Source organism: Trichoplusia ni, chromosome 19 (genome assembly GCF_003590095.1).
Source record: "Trichoplusia ni isolate ovarian cell line Hi5 chromosome 19, tn1, whole genome shotgun sequence".
Lineage (NCBI taxonomy): Eukaryota > Metazoa > Arthropoda > Insecta > Lepidoptera > Noctuidae > Trichoplusia > Trichoplusia ni.
In genome coordinates, this window is record NC_039496.1 from 4,148,783 (window position 1) to 4,162,386 (window position 13,604).

General features: G+C 32.8%; 1 protein-coding gene across 2 annotated transcripts in view; it reads left to right on the forward strand.

Annotated features, from left to right (window-relative positions):
• Positions 1-13,604, forward strand: part of LOC113503498 (lachesin-like) — a 123,056-nt gene that overhangs the window by 30,455 nt on the left and 78,997 nt on the right. Inside the window, exon 1 of one of the 2 annotated variants that reach the window (XM_026885506.1) lies at positions 9,909-11,257. The exons of the other annotated variant lie outside the window; for it this stretch is intronic. The gene's annotated coding sequence lies outside the window, so the exon portion shown is untranslated. Of the gene's footprint in view, positions 1-9,908; positions 11,258-13,604 lie in introns of those variants that run through there. 2 annotated transcript variants of the gene reach the window in all.

Here is a 13,604-nt window from a genome sequence, read left to right on the forward strand (position 1 = left end):
CCAGTCCTTAAATGGTTTCCTGTTAGATTTTCATAGTACATAAAAATAATGTATTCGCAGTGACTAATTTTCCTTTGAAAAAAAATAGAAAACAAAGTATGTATGCATTATAGTCTACATACCTTGCACGCCGTTATGAAGCTAGTTATAAGCAGATTAACAATATTGGAAAACTATTACAGCATAAAAATAAATATGCTTTGATGAATATGAAGAGTCTGTTACCTACACAATTAGATGCAATATTTATAATTGTGCAGTTTATAATTCTCATTAGGGTTATTTATGAGCTATTGTGGCAGCTACTGTTATGATTTTTTAGATTGTATCAGCCTTTAAGTCTCCTTTTAATAAACCTGTAGCAGATCTTTGGATCATAATTAGGCTCAAAAATAATAAATCTCAAAGCAATTGACTCTCCGTTTGTCGACCTCGTAAGGATATTAGTCGGATTTTACAACCGTACCTTTTAAAGCCGTTGATACCAAATCATATCTAGATCTGTTTCGATAAGTGGGATAGTCCGAAAGGGTTGCTGTGGCTCTGGTACAGAAACGGCAGCGCGTTCCGCTCGACTCAAAGAGGAAGGAGTAATTTGATGATTGTTAAATCATAAAAATTCTGCTAACTAGTTTATAGCAATTAAAATAAAATAAAAAATATTTCCTAGTTTAAAAGCAACTGAAACGGTTAATAGAAGAGCATTCTTCGCATCGACAGCATATATTGTGAACTATTTTTATTTAATTTCATAAACTTCTACATATATCTCTCAAGAATAGAGTCCTTAGATTTAATTTTAATTTGTTGTCATACGGTTCATTCACAATTTCGCTTCTAACAGTTCATTAATAATTCCAGTCAAATTCGGGCGCGTTGAGTTCTCAATTCCTATCTAATCAAACTTACTCGGAAACTGATGCTGGGGTGGGCTGACAACTATCAATTTTGCGTTAGTATTATACTCGGTTTGTTGGGTTAATCGATACGTTTTAAATATCTGATACAATGTTAATTGCACTGTGATGTGGGGATTTTGATTTTTTACAAATAGAAATGTATTTACATAATGGACTATTTCTAATCTCAATGACCTTAGTATATGATCAAAATCGGACTAATGGCCTATACAATCAATTACTAGACTTTAACTGAAACAGAACGAAATGGTTTTAAAACAATACCTACTTTCTTTTAAAAGCACCCAGTACCAAGAATTCAACTTTTATCAATCCCAATACTTCTACCTCTAGAATTCTTAAAACTAAAACAATTGATAAACTTTTTGAGCTATAAATCTTGGCAATGGATCTTTTCAGTTTCGGAAAACACTAAAGTGGGTTAAATTATTTAACTTATAAAATAAATAGACGGCAACTGGCGGACTGGGTTGCAGCTGTTTGCTGACTCAGATACATGTTCGTTTAGTTATTATAGTTCAAATATTAGTTTTTCCAATAGTGTTTTTTGCACTACGGAATTTAATCCTTGTATCGCGGGGTGTTTCACAAAAATTAAAGTCACATGAACAAGACTCCAGATAAGCACTCTTGGTTCACACAAACGCTTATCCTATGCGGGAATCGAACCCACGACACGTCGCGCCAGTCAGTAAAGCCGTAGCTGAGACCATTTCGCGAAAATACAAAGATGAGCAAAAAAAGCATGTGAGTTGACAGCAAAGTGGCTTCCAATATATCTAAAAATAAACAACATTCCTAGAAAACTCCAAGAACTTTCTTAGAAGCTAATAAAACTGACTTAGGTATGCTCATCGCACATATATCATAACTTTTATCTCTTTACCCATTTTTCACGTATAATTACCTAAAACTTGCTACTTGTTAGAGTTATATCATTTGAATCGTAAGCAGTAAGTAAGTATTATTTATATAAAAAATATGTTCCGATAAAGTTAGGTTTCCTAAACATCTTACTTATACCATGCTTACCGAAACTTTTTTATTAGTTTCACAATTCTATAGTTAAACCATCATTGCACTACACCACTTCCACAATTCGACACTTCTACAGTCTTGGATGAAGAAAAAGGTACCATGCTTAATGTATACTCCTGTTAAATGCCAATACATACTAACATAGAACATGACGTAGCCATGAATCCGACATAATCAACCAGGTCAATTCACAGTTGTAGGCCTTTCCTGGTAGGAAATATAATACTGTACTACTAATATAATCACTGTTGTAGGTAGCTGTTGGTTTCAAAGCTCAGTATCTTAACAAATAGATGCACAACCATGGATCAACACTGGCAAGCTCAGTTTTTCCAGAAACAATACCCATATAAACCTTATAACTTACCCATGGATTCGACTCTCCACCTTACACATCCTATACTTGAGTCACTGAGTATTCAGAGTCCAAAAATCAAAGCAAGATTTGCAAATCTAATTCTAGTAACATGCTTGTCAAACATGAATGGGATGGCGTTATGCACAAGCTAACATACAATTAGAATGCTTTAGCAAAATTATCTCACGTATGCTAATACGTGTTAGCTTTTGGATTATGTATGCATGCTTGACAAGCATGCAGTTCGCGTGAAGCCGCCTTAATAAAGAGTCGGGAGTTTGTCAGTTTCATTCCCACTTTATATTTGGGGCTATTTCTGTTTTAATTGTTGGAATATTTTGAGGTTAATAGAGGTGGGATAATGATTTAGGTAAATTTATTTTACGGTTTTTTCATATAATAATGATGTTACAAACTTGAGAATTTCCCTGATCTTTGTAAGACGTCTTAACAAATTTCATTAGGAGTATAATTTTAAATGTAACTGAGATTTTTTGCTGAGAAATAGCCCAATAAAGTAATGTTACAAGTTCTCGAACCAATTTTACCAATTTTACTTTTACAATCGTAACTAGTTTCTTTAAATTTGGATGGAGGGTGAAAACGAAACACAACGAATCTTATGAATCGTAACATTCTTACATGTTGTTGAGATTGATTCCGTTGCCTCTACAACAATGAAATATTAAATTAGTACCGTCATAAGCTCAATAGATGGAAATTAGTGTTCCTTCATCTTATTTGTACGAAGCCTTCAGTGTCACGAGTCCGACTGTAGTGTTATTGTCAAGTTCTCAAAACTTGTTCTGCATTTCATCTCTATATGAAACAGGAGTGAAGTGTAAGTTAGTGTTGTCTTATTAGCAACCATAACTTCAAGATAACCTTAACCATAAGCTCTTCAAACTGGACTATTACAAATGTGAAAGCAAGACAGCGCTCTACAAAGGACGTAGTGCTTACTCGCTTACTCATTCCCAACTGTCCTGATTTATAACCTTATAATATCTTCCTCTATTGTTACACACACATTTAAATAGCTTTTGTTTTTTGAATGGGATTCTACAGTAACCCTTAGAAATATCATTTAAGTTATGTTAAGTTGAATTGTAATGTTCTACAATAAAGCAAAGTAAATGGCATACGAAATGTGCATATTTAAGTTTTAAATACGGTGTCTAAGTTTTAATAATTGCATACGTCAAGTTTAAAATGAGTTTCTTACGTGTAAAATGATTGTCGCTTGAAGAGCATAAATGTGACAAATGAAACATTTACATAACTGAACAAAGCATAATTTAAGTAAAAGCATCGACAGTACATCTTTTCTTTTAATTCGAATATCTTTAATTAAGCTTTCACTTGAATCTCACGAATCTGTCTCAGTAAAAATAAATATTTTCCCACGTTTTCATGGATAGTTTAGATTTTTTAAACTCAATTTTGGGGCAAAAGTTTCTACCAAATCATTATACGATGCTTTGTTCTAGGCCTTGCACAAAGGTATTACACAAAAATAATATATTCAGTAAGTTCTCTACTCAGCACCACCTAATATGTTTTAAGTCCACCTAAAATTTCCTCGTATTGTAAGAAACTTTTGAAAAACTGTGACTATCAACAAAATTTTAACTAAATACATGGTGTTCGAAATAGAGAATTTCAAATAAAACACATTTACTTTGAAACACGAATAGACTTCTGTAAAAACCTTTTTAATGTTACCAGTAATTTTCTTAATTGAAATAAGAAAGTCTAGAGCATGTATTAAAACTAAAATATTTTATTTCAAGTATATTTTATAATTATTATTTAGTTGGAAAAACTTTAATAAAAATTCATTAAAATATTCCTTTAAACAATTCAAAATTATTACTGAATTTAAAAATAGAACCTAAAATTTCAATTACAACCAAAAATAACATTAACTTTGTGTTGCTTTTAACTGAATATCTTTTGATGTTCGAATTTTAAATGAATACTATTCTAAAATTGTCCTCTATTTTTTTCGTCTTATTCATTGAACTGTCAAATCAAAGGATTTAAGAACCTTTTTATACCACTTAAATTTAGAACTCTTTATAAACGGCCTAGAATTATGAATTTGTTTTTATTCATCATCGTTTAGACCTCATTATTGTTTATAGTCGTCACTTTGTATGGATGATTTGAAAATGGAATATGATACATTTTGTATCCTTAGTAATCCACATAAATTATTAAGTATAGATATATAGGTACAACTGAATCAGTCTGTAGAAGTTAAAGCAGCTGCATTTAGCAATTGTGGAAAAGAGATGGCACTCTACGTCATATAGCGCTCTATCTCGCTTCCAAATCCAGTTCAATACAGACAAGGCGGTCTGCCTCAATATCCTTGTGTTTCCTTCGAGCTTAACTATAATATTATCAAGATGTATGTTGGGCCTCAGGTGTCGTTCCGATACACGCCAAGTTATATGCGACATAAAATAGACCATTTACCTGTATCTGACTAAAAGCATAATATCCTGTTTTATGACAATAATATAACAATATGACAATAACAGATTTTTGATTGATACTTAAACCTGAAAAGATCTGAAACCATTAAAATATTGATTTGAAGTAAATATTTTCAAGGAAAGAAAATCATTTATAAACCTTATTGATTACTCCTTAAGGTTAGATAACGAAAAGAGAAGAAAAATATTGTCTCTTTCTCGTCTTTCGTTATTCGTACTAAAAATTCAAGACCACAAAATAATAACATGACAATCCGAAAAATTATCCGAATAGAAAACACAGGAAACAATTTATCTATCTATCATAACATAGTCACTATTTCTGATTCACCTGGCAGTCGCATTGTCACCTAAAGACAGATACGGGTACGAATGAGGTGACCCAATTTCAGTCCAACTGAGAAACGTACCGCGGTAATATTTATATAGCAAATTGAATAAGAGACGTTATCGCAAAAACATCGCCACTAAAACCACCTAACATTGAATTATTCCATAATAACTGTTGCCCGAGACTCCGTTTGCGTGGACTTCAGTTTACAGCGTTCGGTGGTCCCCGTTTCCATGGAAATACATCCCCTTAGTCATCTTATAGCTTTTAAACACCTTTTCAATTTTCCCACGGGAACTATTTCAAAAATCGGGATAAAAGGTAGCCTATGTTCTTTTCCATGTTAATGGCTATATGCATGCCAAATTTCATCCAAATCCGTTCAGCCGTTTTTGAGGGATTGAGTAACAAACATCCAAACATCCACACTTTCATGTTTATAATAATAGTACGGATTTTTTGCTTCAACGAGTCCAGCTTTGGCAGAAGATAGTAAACATTTTTGACAGACCGATATGAAGACATGACTCAAGATATTTCCCTAATAAGGAGAGACCGTAAAAATATATTAGCTATCAAGCGAAAATTTTCTTAACTTTATGAGTCATTTTCATGAGAGTCGACGTTTGGCGGAGATCCAATTACAGGATTTTCGGGTGAGTTTTGGATTTTTTATTTATTAACCTTCGCCTGTTTTTAAAGTGCAAATGTATAACGATGAAATACTGCTTGTATAAGTGCCACAAATGAACAGAAAAATAAAACTGTTAATGCAGTTTTTCAGCAGACGGTTTTATTATCTACATAAAAAAAGAAAATGTTTTTTTATTTTCAGCCTCATATTGAACTAGAAAATAAACGCTTTGAGTATCATGAATCATTGAGATATCAAACGTTATTGAAAACTGCAATATCTAACAAAACGCATTAAGATAAACCCAAATCACCCCCAAGAAACCGCAAGAAAACTTTACTCAAAACACAAAATAGAAAAAAAGACGCAACTTAAATCCGTCTGGAAAAGATAAAATGAAACAAATCGAACAAAAAAAACATGGAGTTCAATATATTTCTTGGTGTCAACAAAAGGCAATCGAAATCATCCCAGAGGAGCCACTTTATCTTAAGTTGGAACGAAAATAGCTTGAAAGGCGACGGTTTGTTTAATAGCAGAGCTTATGTAACTCTGGTACAATGCGAGAGGAAGTACTCGCTAACGTCTGTACCGCAGATTGCAAATCGACTGACTTAATGTCCGCTAAAGGATTGTTTACACAAATTGCTTCGACTAAATTTGACTAAGTTGGAACTTTTCATGCAGATTATAGTTTACTAAGTATTAATAAGGAATAGTTTTGTTAATGTAAATATTATTGTGTTTTCTTGGTTTCTGGATTGGTTTCACTCAAGTTTTTCTGTCTGTCTTTCTTTTTGTATATCACCAGGCGGAATCTTATGAATTGACGATGTATTGCGCAGATGACGTGTTTCTGTTGTCGCCAAAACTCAAAAATATTCTTCTGATAGCTTTTTTCCTATTCCTTACGCTATTTGTGCGCAACCCTCGGAAGGTCGTGAGTCATTAAAAGTCTGACACCCCCTCTGACCGAAAGCGGGAGGAGTCATTTCATGATTTTCCATTTGGAAAAAAGGGCAGTTATGTGTAACACACCGCTTAAATTCAGATTTTAGACTTTTAATCAAAGTACGGAAATGGATCAATTTCTGAAAATTCTTTATATAAACTATTCGCCATGTGTATACATAACTTAAAGCTGCTTCCTTTTCCTCCAGTAAATTAAATCTGTTCACATCTTGCATTCCTTTAACAGTGTTTTTAATTAATAATCCTGGGTGCATGTTGAACTGAGTTGAGTACAGTAATATTTTAGCAAACGCGTTTTTGCTCTCACTTTTTTTGTCGCAAAATACTAATATACCTTAGACTTTTAAATGATTAAAAATATTTTAGAAAATCAGGCAAGTAGCCAATTTTGACAAATCAAATGGTGGTCATGGACCCAAAGGTTTCGTCACCGGTCAGATGAAAGGGTGATCTCCGAGCAACACATTATATATCATAATCCGTATTCAAAACTATATAATTTCGATTATAACTTCGGATAGAGGTTTGTTCGTCTACAGAACTTTGTCGCCGAACTAACTCACTGGTTCTCTAAAATACTTTACAGAACTTTAATAATGTTAGCCTCGCTTCGCCAACTATTTATCATAGAAATAAGTACTGTCAATCATTTTGTCTGGCCTCTGAATTAATTCCGCGAAGGTTGAATTTTGTGAATTGATTTTCTGAAGGATAACTAAATTGAATTGAGAATTAATTTGAAAACAGTTTTTTGTTACAAATGTTAGCGTTGGTGGAAACTAAATGTTTATGTTTATCTTAATTGTATTTCAAAAACTGGTATCTCAAATTCTACCGGATGATTTTTGCATACGCGTCATTCAACTTTAAGTCCTGTGCTCTCTTTTCTGGTTCACTTATTTTGGTTCCTACTTTTGGATTATATTTCCATTGATCCCGTGTTATTAGGTCCCTGTATTATTTAGTATCTCATTTAGCTTTTACGTGTACTGTACACGTAAAAGCTAAACATTCAATTTACGTGAATCGACAAATTATTTAACTTAGTATTTCATATCATTGTTCACTTAGGTCTAGGAGCAAAAATACTAAGATGAACTCTTGAATTATCCTTTAAATGCTTATCGCGTGGAGTTCCATGTGACCCAGTAAAGAGAATCGTGGAAGTGTTTGTCGAAGGATTGTGGACCACAAGGGGCTAATTAAAAAAATATTACAAATTATACCATAAATGAACCTCAATTGAAATAATGACCACAAATATGTCCCTACCGACATTGAACATCTCAATTCGGTACGGTCTGAACGGTGAAGTTTACAATCTGATCGCAGTAAAACTTATTCCTGGATGTTCTAACACGCCGAACATGCGAATGCACGAATACTTTCCGCCATATTGGAAGTTCAACTCGAATCCCGAAAGCAAATACTGAGTGCCTACAAAAACTTGGACTAACGTACTTTAGATATCAGTTGTAATGGAGACGTTATTGTTGCTATTTTTTTTGTAAAATTTTAGAGTTGATATTGTGTATTAAAATTAATTCTATAAAAATACTCGATATTAATTGTATTTAACGACTATTTTACAAACCAAACTACAAATATTATTTCATTGTTCGTAATTTGAATACATTAAGATTTTTCTAGTATTATTTTTACTGCTTCCTTTTACCTATTTATTTTGCAGAAACTGTAAAATATTACTACAATTCCACTTTTTCTAAATATTTTAAAATCCGATCTTTTCATTTTAACACGCAAAAACATAAACACAAAAAACTCAATAAAATATTAAAAAACAAACCTCCGAGGCTCCATACGATCCGCTGTTCCAAACAAGGGATTATTTTCCCGCCTAAAGGGAAAAAGAGTGCGAAAACTTTAATTAAACAAGTTTGGTGAGAATTGAGCTCGGGACTTTTGTAAACGGATAATCGAAGCCGTTGAATACACCTGAGAGTAGATCTGGACTCTAAAAGGGGCTTGACAGTACGACAGTACTATTGCAAGGAAAGGTGTGATCTTGACGTCGAGAATCGGTTTCCCAAAGCACCGAACATCTTTGATAGAATTTTTATGAAATTTCAGATACCGAAAGATGTTTCGTAGATAAATTTTGAAGATGTCAAAAGTTTTGAAAGTAGAACACAATATTTCATGTTTTAGATTGTCATATTTATTTTAAGTTTTGCTGTTCGACACATTCATAAAAAAGTCTTCTCAAGCATACTTTTACACCCACTTATCTATTTTACAAATTTTGCACTCATTGTCCTACAAAAGAAGTTTAAGACCCATTAAAACGCCGTCTAAAAAGCATTTTAAAGTAGAAACCGAGTAAAGTAGCGAATGCACTTAAATATAAAAGAACAATGTTTATGAAAGTGTAGCGACAAGTGAAACTTCTCATACGTCCATACGATGTACTCAAAACATTATAGTTCTCGCGTTGAATGAGCTTTAACAATTTATAAGGCGAGTCGTGAATGGCTGTTGTTGCGGTTAGAAGCTCAATCGCTTCGCAGAGACCAAAGAAATATCGATACAAAGACTTATTGTAACCTATATTTTAGCTGTTTTTATTTCCAAATGGAAAATATTTTTCTTTTAATGGTTTTTTAGCAAACATTGCACCTTCTTTTTCTTCATTCCTTGTTCGTTTAAAAATACGAAAGAATTTATATTTGAGTTAAATAATAATCTAAAGTCGAAACGGGGTTTTATTATCACGTTTGTTTACATGCAAATTGGCGATTTCAGATTTGATATTTGAATTACAAAATAAAAGAAATATACTTTTTCATGCACGGTCTAATTGATGAGGATTAGATATTTAATCGGGTTTTAATTTCGAGAAAAGACCGATAAAAATACTTAATAGTCGCTTTTAGAAAAGTGTTATAAACATTAATTTCTTCGACTTTTAATTATTTAATATTATTATATTTACCTTTCATACCTTGGCTGTCAACCAGGTTGCACTGACCCTGGTCGCAAGTAGACGAGCAAGAAGAGTATCGATAAGTGACATTACTCTACATTTCCAGTAATCATTTTCTTTACGTCATAGAAGAAAATACACAGCGAAATTTCTTAGAAAACTATCGGTCGAAACTAAATCGCTTTCTTCTTCATACCCAATGGTACTTGTATACAAGTACCCGTATGCCTTACGTTATGTTATAACATAACGTAAGGCATACGGGTACTTATAACATATAAATACCATATTATACAGTAAGCATGCATTCAATATTGATCACCTTCACCTAAATTATTTCTGTGCGTGTCTCGAATTCCGTACCTGAGTAAATTATTTCGTTGTCATCTATAAATGCTATCATAACTCGATTCTCTATTGTTCTTGTTCTTAGATTAGCTACGGAGAAAGAATAATAAATTAATGCCGTGTTTCGGTGTAAACATGACGTGATGTAATTACCGTGTTTTTTCTCATGATGATAGTAATTTGGTATCGTTTTTGTAGATACATCTATTCGGTGTGAATTTTTGGTAGTTTCTTTTTTGTTTTCGATTTCTAGGTTTAATTGAATTGAAAGGAAAAATCTATAACTTTTGTTTGTTGATATACATTTTTGGTGAAAGTAAGTCACGTTACAGTAACTTCCGTTTCATTAAAATTTTCTTGACATTATACTGTGGAACCTACTATATTATCATCTTTCTTTCATAAAAAGCATAAAATTAAATATTCAAAGTGTAGGTGGAAAATAAATTCAGAGATGACTGATAAAATTTGCGTTCAAACACTGTCTGCCTTTTAACGGAAGATTAAAATTCAGCGACGGACGAGGGACTGTCGCTCAAACTTGGGGTTCCTAAACAGCCCGCGGCCACAACGGACAGGCGCGGTATTACCGTGCTTTTGCTACTACAACAACGGCATTCTTTCACCGTGACGCAGTGAATTGCTATGTTATACCCATATATTAATCACGGTTGATTGTGAGCCGTGGTTATCACGGCCGCCCGAATATCCACAACAATAGTGACCGGTGCGGTTCAAACAATGTAACGTTACTCCCACACACATGCAAACACTAACGCACATGTGTGGGTACCGTCAGAAATCGCATGCGCGCAGCATCTGTGCTTCAGCCCCTATCTCCGTTTGCTCTGCGCCCGAAACTACGTACCCTCACAATCGATTATCAATTTTGTGCGCTACGCTTTAGAGTTTAGTTTTGTTTGCGTGGTAGTCGTTTGGAGTGAAGTTCCAACGCGAGACTGTACGGCAATAAGCTTCCAGGACTCGGATTTTTTAGATGTCTCCGGATCGCGTGGAGGCTGGGACGTATCGCTTACGCGCCGACTCTTTGGAAATAGTTACGCGGCTTGAACTGAAACTGTCGTTAGCGGTCAACACAACTGAGTGGTGATAAAAATATCATAATTACAGAGTGTTTTGTTATGTGATGGATGGTTCTTATATTTTGTGTCACAAAATATTGGAGTGTCTTGTTTAATGGAGTGTCTGTAAGTCTATTAACTTTTTTATTGTAATTTTAAGAGTTGTCGTTAATTCTTTATTTAAGGGCAATTCACTATTATTCCGCAGGCGAAAAAAAAAAGGATTTTACAGAAATTTGTGTTATATACATACGGAGATTAATGAAGTAATGGACTAGAAATCAAAACAGAGACGTTTTGATTATCATCACAGTCATTATAAATAGTATACATGCATTAAAAATATATTTATAAAAGCGATCTAGTTTTAACGGATGCTATAAAACTGCTATGTTTTTATAAAACAAGCGTCGAAAAATTCACTTCGTCATTTCTGTGATCCATAAAACATAATAATGAATAGTAGAGCATTGTGTTTCAGAAAAAAATATCTCTACTGATTAGAAACTGTAGTTTTATGTTCTTTTAATGAGTAAAAGGGTGAATTCAATACGTTTGTTACGATGCATCTACGAAGTGACAAGATTAAAGAGTTTCTTGAGAATACCACTTCAATTTGTATCATTCCTTTAAAGTAGATATTTTCTTTTATTTTATGTTTTAAATCGGTTTGAAATGTTACGAAGGTCCATTGGTTTTTTGTGTAATGAGATGAAAAAAATGTTGAGAACCTCATTTTATAAATATTTTTGTTGTATTGGCAATCGTGTGATGAAAAAATATAAAATAATGAATTGTTAAATTCTATAATATTTTAACAATAAATTAAACTTAACTAATATTTACATTTTTAAAACTATATCAATATAAAAAGGAAAATATACATTATTTACAAAGCGTCAAAAAAGGCAACTTCATCCCTGCCAAAGTTCAAATAATGAATTGAATTATTTAGTTCGTTAAAATTATTATTATTTTACGTATTCCATTCAAAATGTGGGCTTCTCTAGAATTTATAATTTTGAACGGGCTAATATTCATTAATCGAATTTGACTAATATTATTAGCTTGAATAATTTAATTTGGCTTGGGGCTACTCCACATGCACCATTAATACCTAGCTACAAAAATAATTATAGTATATTAGTAAAACATAATATTATTCGTATGAACGTATGTTAGTAATAGACAGACGGACATGGAAACGTTATCGAGATAGGGGACCCAAATAAATTTGGAATGAGAAACTTTAGTCTTTTTTAAACAATCTAGAATTTTTAGTTAGAATTTTTAGTTAAGTTTACATGATCAAAGTTATTTTAAATACTTGCTATATATATAGAAGTCATATTTTTAACTCTTAACTCTGGTCTAAATATTTTTAGGTTTGTTTAATCATAGTTCTCATCAATCAATGGGTATTTCGAAAGACGGTAATATTTCTAAACCTCAATGGCTCTTGTAACCTTCTGAGTATATGAAGGGTTGGGAACTAAACGAAAAATAGAAATTTATAATGATGATTAGTTAATCCACAATGTACCTATATTTGGTATTGGAATAGTCACAAATAGATTTGATAAACTTCTAATGTATGAATGACATTTTGTTTTGGCCAGACACTTGGTTGTACCAAACGAATTCTTAATGTATCTTTATTTTGGTTTTTTTTTATAAGGACTCCCGGAATTAGCATTTAATATTTCTGACGCATTCACGAACATTTAAGTCCTCGTACCTCGAAAATTATGTAGGTTTATGAAAAAAAAAACTGTCACCAAATAAAACCAAACATCCTTTTTGGAGTTCTATTGGAAATTTATTCAATTGTTTTTGCAGAACCGTTCAATCGTAAATCAGTTTACAAAAATCGTGTTTCGGACAGATACCGGACCGTTTTCCGGGGGATAGATACGAGTGGCAAACGTGACGTCATCCGAGGACCCCATATTCAAATCACGTAAGATTTTAAGACGCCCCGACAGCTTACTTATTTATTCCAAGGCAGTCACAGCATTTGTTTTTGAAATACGGTAGTATACGTGCATTCAGCCTGATTTCGGGAATCTAATTTTGTAGTACAGTCAGTTCGGGAAGTGATTGAACAAAAATTTGTAAAAGAAAAATGGATTGATTCTAGGATACCTTAAACATAAAGCCATCGACGGTTAACACTTGAGGTAACCGTATAGAATTGTCTACATGAAAACTACCAAAAAAAAATATTTTTTATTGAATAACGGTTTACTCATGCGTTTTTATCGGGATAGCAGGACTAGTTTCAAACGCAACCTGAGGCCTAAATTATGACCAGACTGGTCACCTCTCAGAAATAATTATGAACCTGCCTCACGAATGTTATTATACATCATTATTACATATTACTTACAAAGTAGAAAAATCAAACGAAAATATTTGCATTTATTTATATTCAGCTCCAGTTAAAGTATGATAGCAAGTACTAATTCTGTAG